Here is an 8,739-nt window from a genome sequence, read left to right as displayed (position 1 = left end):
TCGAAAGCGAGTGTCATACCATATGACCACATAGCACAAACGGCATACAAGGTCAACTTTCCTTTTCTTATCATTTATAATTCACTTCCCATCTGCGTTGAGTATCATATAGAAGGAACGAAATTGACATCTCTCAACTCTTTGTTATTGTTTTTAAACAGTCATTTTTGGTGATTAGTTCTCACTGAATTATATCAGACTATAAAAGATCCAAGTTATTCATAGTTTTGTGTGTCGGTATGTCATATCCGGCTGATGGATGTTGTGTGTATTTTACATTAACGCATAGCACCAACATTGCGCGACGTTCACGTGTCTGCAGGTCTGATAACCGAATGTAATCCACAAGCAAGAAAGAGAAAGAGAGTGGGAAAGGGGGGGGGGGGGGAGAGAAAGGAAGAGACACAAGGAGAGAAAGGGAGAAAAAGAAGAGAGACGTTTAGATGGGAAGAGAGAGACAGGAAGAAAGACCGAGAAGGGAGGGAGAGCAGAGAGAAGACAGGGAAAGAGAGAGAGAGAGAGAGAGAGAGAGAGAGAGAGAGAGAGAGAGAGAGAGAGAGTAACGGTAACGTTTTACGTTGAACAGAGACTAATGTGTGTGTGTGTGTGTGTGTGTGTGTGTGTGTGTGTGTGTGTGTGTGACTAACCTATTTTTGACCACCTAATGAGGCCATGCGCACACAGCTTTCCTTCGCCCTTGGCTGTGCTGTGTTGTTTCCTGGTGGAAAAAAAGAGAGTACAACGGCAAGCCGTTTCAACTCGACCGATTCGCCGACTGACTCGAGCTACCGCTACCACCATCATCATTCGAGTTCGAGGGCGAGGTTGTTTCCATATTTTACCAACATTTAATGGATATTTTGTGATTAATTCTTCAGGATATTGTTGTTTTCCATTGTATACATTTGTAGTTTTTTATGTTTATATTGTATTTTGTTTAATGTTCATTTTGATCGATTCTCACAAAGGATTTGTACAAGAATTCGAATTCATCTCACCACACATCTGTTCACTCGTTCGGAAATTCCACAGCTGTTGCTCTGACATTGAATGAAAGTAGGGTTGATTTTTTTTCCTTCTTTCCAAAATTGAACATTGTTGTAATCAGTCATTCCACTTTCACCTGTGATCGGTGAGTAATGCTTATGATAATCAACGAATTTGTTTCGTTTGTTTGTTTATATTCTAATTGTTATTTTTATTTTTATGTCGATCTTTTTCTGACCTGTTCAATCGTGATGCAACAGGCTGGCCAAACAAAGCCACAATTTTTTTTCTCCACTCACTAAGAAAACGCCCAGATCTCTCACCGTCCGTATGGTCATCAAATTTATACCAAATGAAAGATTTTTCTTCAATTTAAATAGTTGTATTTATTAATAATTTCACAATAAAAACCCTTTCATTAATTAGAGTTTGACCTAACAAACGTAAGCTCACAATCTGGCTCACGAAGTAGTTGTAGGGGTTATTTTCACATATCTTGAATCAACTTGATATCACCCGTAGTCAAGTTTCATGATTTTATATTCTTTTTCAATGGCCTTTTTATGAACACACTACCACACTTAAATATCTTTGTTTTTCTGTAACAACACTGTTTACATAATTATGTGAAGCAGAGGTGGGCTGATATGAGTGAGATTATAATCGGATAGTTAGACACATCCAGACGTTGACGAATTGCAGTCGCGAATTTTAGTTACCCCGCATTTCAAAATTACAAATAGCAACATGTCCTATTTATATTTATAGAATGGATCTTTATTTTAAAACAAGTCCCTGATCTGTTCGGTTATTAGACTGCTACAACTTCCTTGTGGATGCAAGCTCTTGTGATCACTGTTTTCTTGTTTCAGATTTTTATTTTTTTAAACTTTTAACAAATTTGTTCAGGGTTGACTAAATGGTTCATATCTGGGAGTGGAAGGTGACGGAGGGGGAGGGGGGGGGGGAAGAACAATATTATCTTTCCAGGGAGAAATTCCATTTGCGCCTACCACTTACACCACAAACAGTAACATTGCATAGTTGCGCACCTTGAATTTAAGTTTTATTTATCCAAAGACATAATGAAACTGTTGCTGCTTGAGGCTTGGATGAAAAAATAAAGATTAAAAAAAAAAAAAAATCTTAATCGTTTTTATATCCAAAGGGAGAAATTGACTCGGCGCATTGTTATGTTGAGTCCTTGGAAAAGGCTCTTTTCTTACATTCTCTCACCGTACTCAGATGTAAAATGAGTACCTGGCCATTAACAGCGTTGTCTCTGTCCGAAAAAATATTGTAATATCGCCTAGCAGGCGTCATGTCCCGTCCTAAATGTTAAATGCTGTTGTTGGCCAGGGCCCCCTTGTAAAGCGCTTTAAGCACGTTAAGTGGATATTGCGCTATATAAAAGCTCAATTTTTTTTTTTTATATGAACGCAGTTTGGTGCCAGGAAACACTCTAGAGTAGCGTAGAATTTCAAAAGATAAGTATTGAATTGTAAGCTTCAATTTATTAGATGAAGACAGATAGCTGCTGTGGATGTCCACAATATCTGTCTTCGTGCAATACATTGAAGCTTACAATTCAATTCTTATCGTTTTTATATCCAAAGGGAGAAATTGACCTTGGGTGTGACAACGCTAACAGAATGAAGTCCCTAATTGGATTCGCAATTAAGATTAAAAAAAGGTTTGATTTTAATTCCAGGTGGGTAACTACCCAGGTGTACAGTCAGTGTGTAAGAGCTCCTTTTTAACTAGGCGTATTAACTGTTTGTAATGTCAGTGGCGGTTGCAGGAATACGTTAATTTGAAAAGCAGGCAAAGTTTTTGGTAAAGCAATTATAAATTTTATCTCTTTTTTTATCGAGGTCTTGATGGAGTGGATGAATGAGATTCAACTTTGCTGTTGTGATAAACATCCTCCTCCTCCCCCTCCTCCTACTACTACTACTACTACTACTACTACTGCCACCACCACTGCTACTACTACTGCCACCACCACTAATACTACTGCCACCACCACTAATACTACTACTGCCACTACTACTACTACTACTACTACTACTACTACTACTACTACTACTACTACTACTACTACTACTACTACTACTACTACCACTACTGCACTCTTATTGCCACTCACAATACTTTCTATAACAATAATGTTAATTTCATTTGATGAGCCCATAACTTTTGTTCAGCCATCAAACCTATACACCATTATAGTCGCGTAGATTGTGAGATAATCTATTAATTGTATCATAAAATGTCAGCACACGGGAAATGTGTATGCGTCATTGCGTGTGTACACTTTTAGGAAAGGAATATTATGTCAATTTAATTAATTATGGTTAACCAACGGCTGCTAGCATTAGTCGCCAAATTCGGTGACGCCAATTATTATGATAGCGTTTTGTAGATATGAATTAATTATTGTTTTTAAATGGCCGAATAATTGTTGAGACTATATTTAGATCGGCACCATAATATATTATATTTTTTTAAATGGTTCTGTCGTTATCAGTTCTATTTGCCTTTTTTGTGTAGGTGTGTTTTTTGTTTGTTTGTTCTTTTTTGTTGGTCTTTTTCCTCTTCTTCTTCTTCTTCTTCTTCTTCTTCTTCTTCTTCTTCTTCTTCTTCTTCTTCTTCTTCTTCTTCTTCTTCTTCTTCTTCTTCTTCGTCTCCGTTGAGCATCTATTAATGTTATATATATATATATATAAATCTATAGTGGATCCAATGCATGGCGATGGACAGCACACAGCACACTGACTACCTGCACGGTACAATCGTACTTTTCCACTCAAGTCAAACTCTACCAAGTTCATTATCACGATTGTTGCATAACGCCCTATCGATCAAGACAGGGCATTGCCATTATTGGTTTTTTTTTTTTTTTGGTGTGGTTTTGACACGGCTGTAGGTAGTGTGCTCTCTGTGTGTGTAGTAGGACTGCCAACTGTAGGGGCTATGTCAATATAAATAATGGCTTTATGTTTGTTTGTTTGTTTTGTTTTTTTTTCCTTTGTAAGGTTCTAAGCTTTTTCTATGAGATTGTACGTTTTTTTTTGTCATAAGAATCTAATTTCATCAATTTATTGTAAAAGTTGTTTTAATTCTGATTGTCATAACATGGTTTCTTGGCGACGTGTACATATATGCAGGTCTGACATCCGAACGCCCCTATTGACCTAGAGTAACATTGTTGTATTGGACAATAATATTTTGCGTCGTTTTTAAAGATTTCCATTACAACAATGAACCCATAAGGAATTTGGTTATCAGACCTGCAAATAAGTGCACGTCGGTTCTTGGCATTCTCCATGCTCGCTACACATTTTAACAAATTTTCAAAGTTTATTCAATCTTAGGCTAACAATCAATTGTTGTTTGATAGAGTCGTGTGTGATTGTGTGTGTGTGTGTGTGTGTGTGTGTGTGATCCAGGGTCACTGTATGTTCGTATATAATCATTATAATCTATAAATATGTCATAATCTGTCTTCCCGTGTGTATGTATCGTGGTGTGACACGCGTGTAGTCCTCGTGTGATGCTGCTGTGCTCGCCTGACTCCCATTGATTCCAGTAGCGTTTTGGATGGTGTCCAGAGATGCCAATTTTCCGTATATTTACAGAATTCAGTCTATGTTATAAATCCTCAATATATTTTCAAATCACAAAGTGGAAAATAATTAAAGTACATAATGAAATGTCCTTTCACTGGAGTTCAACACTCCGATAGGGGTCAGTCTATGTGTTTGTGTAAACGTTCATTAAATTGGCAACACTAAACGTTGGTTATAACACGATAATAAAACTATTGATGACGATGATGAAAATATTAATGATGATGATGATGATAATAATAATAATAATAATAATAATAATAATAATAATAATAATAATAATAACAATAATGATGATGATAACTTTTACTCTTCTCCAACAACAGAAGCCTGAACAAAATAATGGAAATAATGATGTGGTGTCTGTAGATTGAATGAATCATATCTTGTGGTGTTTTTGTTTTGTTTTCGGAGATAGCGACTGGGAAGAGAGAGAGAGAGAGAGAGAGGGAGAGAGAGAGAGAGAGAGAGAGAGAGAGAGAGAGAGAGAGAGAGAGAGAGAGAGAGAGAGAGAGAGAGAGAGAGAGAGAGAGGCGGGGGGGGGGGGGGGGGGGGGGGGGGGGGGGGTGCGAAATTGTTCATGCGACGACCTTTTTTTGCCTATGCTTGGAAATATAATATTAACCCATTAACGGCAAGACTGAAATTCAATTCATTCAACTCTGAATAAAGATAGGATAAGATATATCTTCAGGGTTCAGTCACTGGACTGGGTTTCACTGCTGTCGTTTTTGCCAAATAATAATAATGTTCTTTATTCATCCAAAAAGGAATTTTTTGTAGGGACGTATAAAATGCCGACAATGATACATACATTAACATAATAATATAAGTAAGCCATTGTGGTAGAGCAAGACTTTGTAATATGTAGAATATCAATATCTAGTAAAGTGTATATTGATGTCAACATATAAGAAAATAAATTTCGTACAAAGCTAAGAAGTAGATACCGTATGATAAAATTGTTGATTAACTGAGAAAAATAACATAATATAAATTATTGGCATGTTTAGATTATATAGGTAATAGGATTCAATAGTCTGATGTCACGTCCGCCCGGCAACAAGCAGCTTGGTTCTAAAACAAAGAAAATCGGTACTTTTTATTATTCATGCTGGCTATAAATTCTTCACATGTCAATGTCATGTTATCAGAATGTATAAAAGTCAAAACATGATCAGATTTATAATGATTTTTCCTCTCTGGATGCACGTTTTTGCTCGTCGGAGAAGTATTTTATGAGGGCATCCGCCATTGTTCCGATAGTTTAGAACCAGTTACTAAGTTACTATGCGTCATTACAAGGGAAGTGACATCACGACTGTTGAAGCCTCTTGTAATGATGAAGTAAACGATTTTATTAATTGATGTTTTGTAGGTATGGATTATTTTTAAAGAATGAGATTCAAAGATAAAATAGACATTTATTAATATGCAGTAATTTTCCCTAAGAAAGCAACAACAGCGTCATTTGTTGTCAACCGCTCTTGGTTCTGATGAAGACGCGATAGTCTGCTATCGAGTTCAAGTAAAACCCACAGACTAGTCCTGTGTTATCTATAGTAAAATCCGACACGGTTGAACTCTCGGGTGAAACCGATTCTGGCTTGTAGTGGTTTAGATAGAATAACAATTGGGCGAGGTCACCTTGACCTTCGACCTGTAGAATGTACAAAAATAAACACTTTTTTAAATCATTGTCTTATCGGCTATTCCGGGTGGTGGGTTTCAGAATGATTTCTTTGTGCATCTTTAGAGGCGATAAAGCTTAGCGGCCGTGACTTGTTTCGTAAACACTGGGTATAATGAGCTGGTGGAAGCACGGAGGGGGGGGGGGGGGGGGGGGGGGTTAGTTATTAATTTGGATACGTGAAAAATACACTTTGAAAATGAGAATGCTTCTTTTTTTTTTTTTGGGGGGGGGGGGGGGGGGGGGGTTGCGTGTTTTGTCTGGTCCGTGGGGAAAATCAAGGGCTGTAACGTCTCTATCTATATCTGGGATTGTTTGTGTATGGGTCGTACTGTCTCTATTTATATGTCGTTGTATAGAAATAGCCGACATAAGAATAAATTAAAAAAAAATAAAGAAGACGATAAAGAAATGAATATAAAAATAAATAAATATTCTTTTTAAAAATTGCGAAAGTATACAGAACGCACACGCACACACACGCGCGCGCGCAAAACCATAATATAAGTAGTAGCTATAATGGCATTTTAAATTTGCCGTACTGCAGTCCCAGGTTTGAGAGTATTATTTGCCAATATGAGGGTCATTTAAATCGATCGAAATTTGAAGGACGCGTTTTCTGGCCAAATTTTACAATATTATGGGTTTTTCCAGAGTACGGCAGAAATAACGTTTGGGAGAAGCCGAGTCTGCCAAGACCAAAGAAGTTCTACGGAAGACAGAAGAAACACCAACCCCGCCCAGTGACGGGAATCAACACGTCGCCGTGTTGTTTTGATAAGTTTGTTTTGCCACGTGCTGGGTTCACGGAGCATATTATGTTATATTTGTTTATTTATTTTCGATTTTTGAATAGCAATCTGGGTTATCGATCGAGTAGACCCCCGAAAAAAATTTAAATCAACAAAAAACCCCGAAAAACAAAAACACAACCTCCCCCCCCCCCCCCCCCCCCCCCGAAAATTAAACCAAAACAACACAAAGATAACCAGAGTTGTGGAGAGTGGGAGAGTGACGTGGTGGTGATTGCTGACTGTTATAAAATAACATAAAAAAGGGGAAATTCCGACGGGGTTACTCATTGCTGAACAGACGACGCGGAACAAACCTGTGTCACCGATACAATCTGTCCCCGTGGGGCAAGGCAAGGCAAACAGATAGTACATACAGCACACTGCGCTGAACTGATTTCACCTGTCAACCGCTGGGGGCAACCAGCGTGCGTGGCTCAGCGGTACGGCATGGTCCCTTGCTGCTTCGGACTCGAAAGGTACCGAGTTCGATCCTCCCCGCCCCGCCGCTGCGCTGTGTGGCCTTGATTGAGCAAGTCACCTCGCGCTAGCTCAGTTTGCGGCGCTGCACTGCACTGCGGCTGATGCCTGGGTTATTCCAGTCTTCCCTTGGAACCGACCCTAGAGACAAACTTCCCCTATGGGATGAATAAAGGGAATGTTATTTTATTATTTATGACTGCCGTACTCATTTTACACCTGAGTACGGTGAGAGAATGTAAGTAAAGAGTCTCGAACCCAGGACCTTCCGATCCGAAAGCGAGTTTCATACCACCGTGCTACATATGGTTAAATACAGTGTCTTACCAGGGAACGACAGTTAGCTAAAATAACAAGAAATGGCGTGAGTGGGAAAGTGCCAGAAGACAACAGAGAATAAAAACTTATGCGACGGCGGTGGGGGCTCGAACCCGCGACCTTACTGGAACGACAACTCCGCCTGGCCAGTGAGATCGTGACTCGACCCTATGAGCTATCCACGCTGTTTAATATTCGATACGGAATCTCCGATCCCCTGACGAAATGATACACCCCCCCCCCCCCCAGGCTGGAAAACTCCGTTTTTTATTGTGTAATAATGAGAGACGATTTGCAAGGGGTCGTTTCGTTTTTATCCTGGTAGATTATTAATGTATTTAGGCGAGTTTGACCCTTGACCTCCCTGAGCAGGTACGTGTTGATATCGGTGCATATGTTGTCATTATCATCATCATCTTCCTCTTCCTCCGTCTCCACTCCTCTTCTTCTTCTTTTCCGTCACCCTCTTCTTCTTCTTCTTCTTCTTCTTCTTCTTCTTCTTCTTCTTCTTCTTCTTCTTCTTCTTCTTCTTCTTCTTCTTCTTCTTCTTCTTCTTCTTCTTCTTCTTCTTCTTCTTCTTCTTCTTCTTCTCCTCCTTTTTCCTTCATGTGATCAGAATGTCTAACTGTTAACTGTGTCGCCATTTTCCCTAGAAACAGCTCTCCTATTTCTAGGATTTTCCTTATTTTGCCATTTTATAAATAAGTCAATTCTCTCCTTTCACGTGATCTGATCCCTTCACTATTGTTTTTTTCCCCTCCAGTCATCTTAATGATGAAAGTGTTGCCCCATTTCGTGTAACCGTGGCTTTACAATCTACTGTACCTATTCCTGTTCACAC

General features: G+C 38.9%; 1 long non-coding RNA gene across 1 annotated transcript in view; it reads left to right on the top strand.

Annotated features, from left to right (window-relative positions):
- Nucleotides 1–732: 732 nt before the first annotated feature.
- The window catches only part of LOC144980836 (uncharacterized), a 94,319-nt gene continuing 86,312 nt past the window's right edge, over nt 733–8,739 (top strand). Inside the window, exon 1 of the long non-coding RNA XR_013646973.1 lies at nt 733–1,132. This is a non-coding gene — a long non-coding RNA (uncharacterized LOC144980836). The remainder of the gene's footprint in view (nt 1,133–8,739) is intronic.

Source organism: Berghia stephanieae, chromosome 10 (genome assembly GCF_034508935.2).
Source record: "Berghia stephanieae isolate SIO BIC M18660-M18661 chromosome 10, UCSD_Bste_1.3, whole genome shotgun sequence".
Classification (NCBI taxonomy): domain Eukaryota; kingdom Metazoa; phylum Mollusca; class Gastropoda; order Nudibranchia; family Aeolidiidae; genus Berghia; species Berghia stephanieae.
Note: the sequence above shows the minus strand (reverse complement) of the source record. Positions and strands in the feature narration are given on the sequence as shown.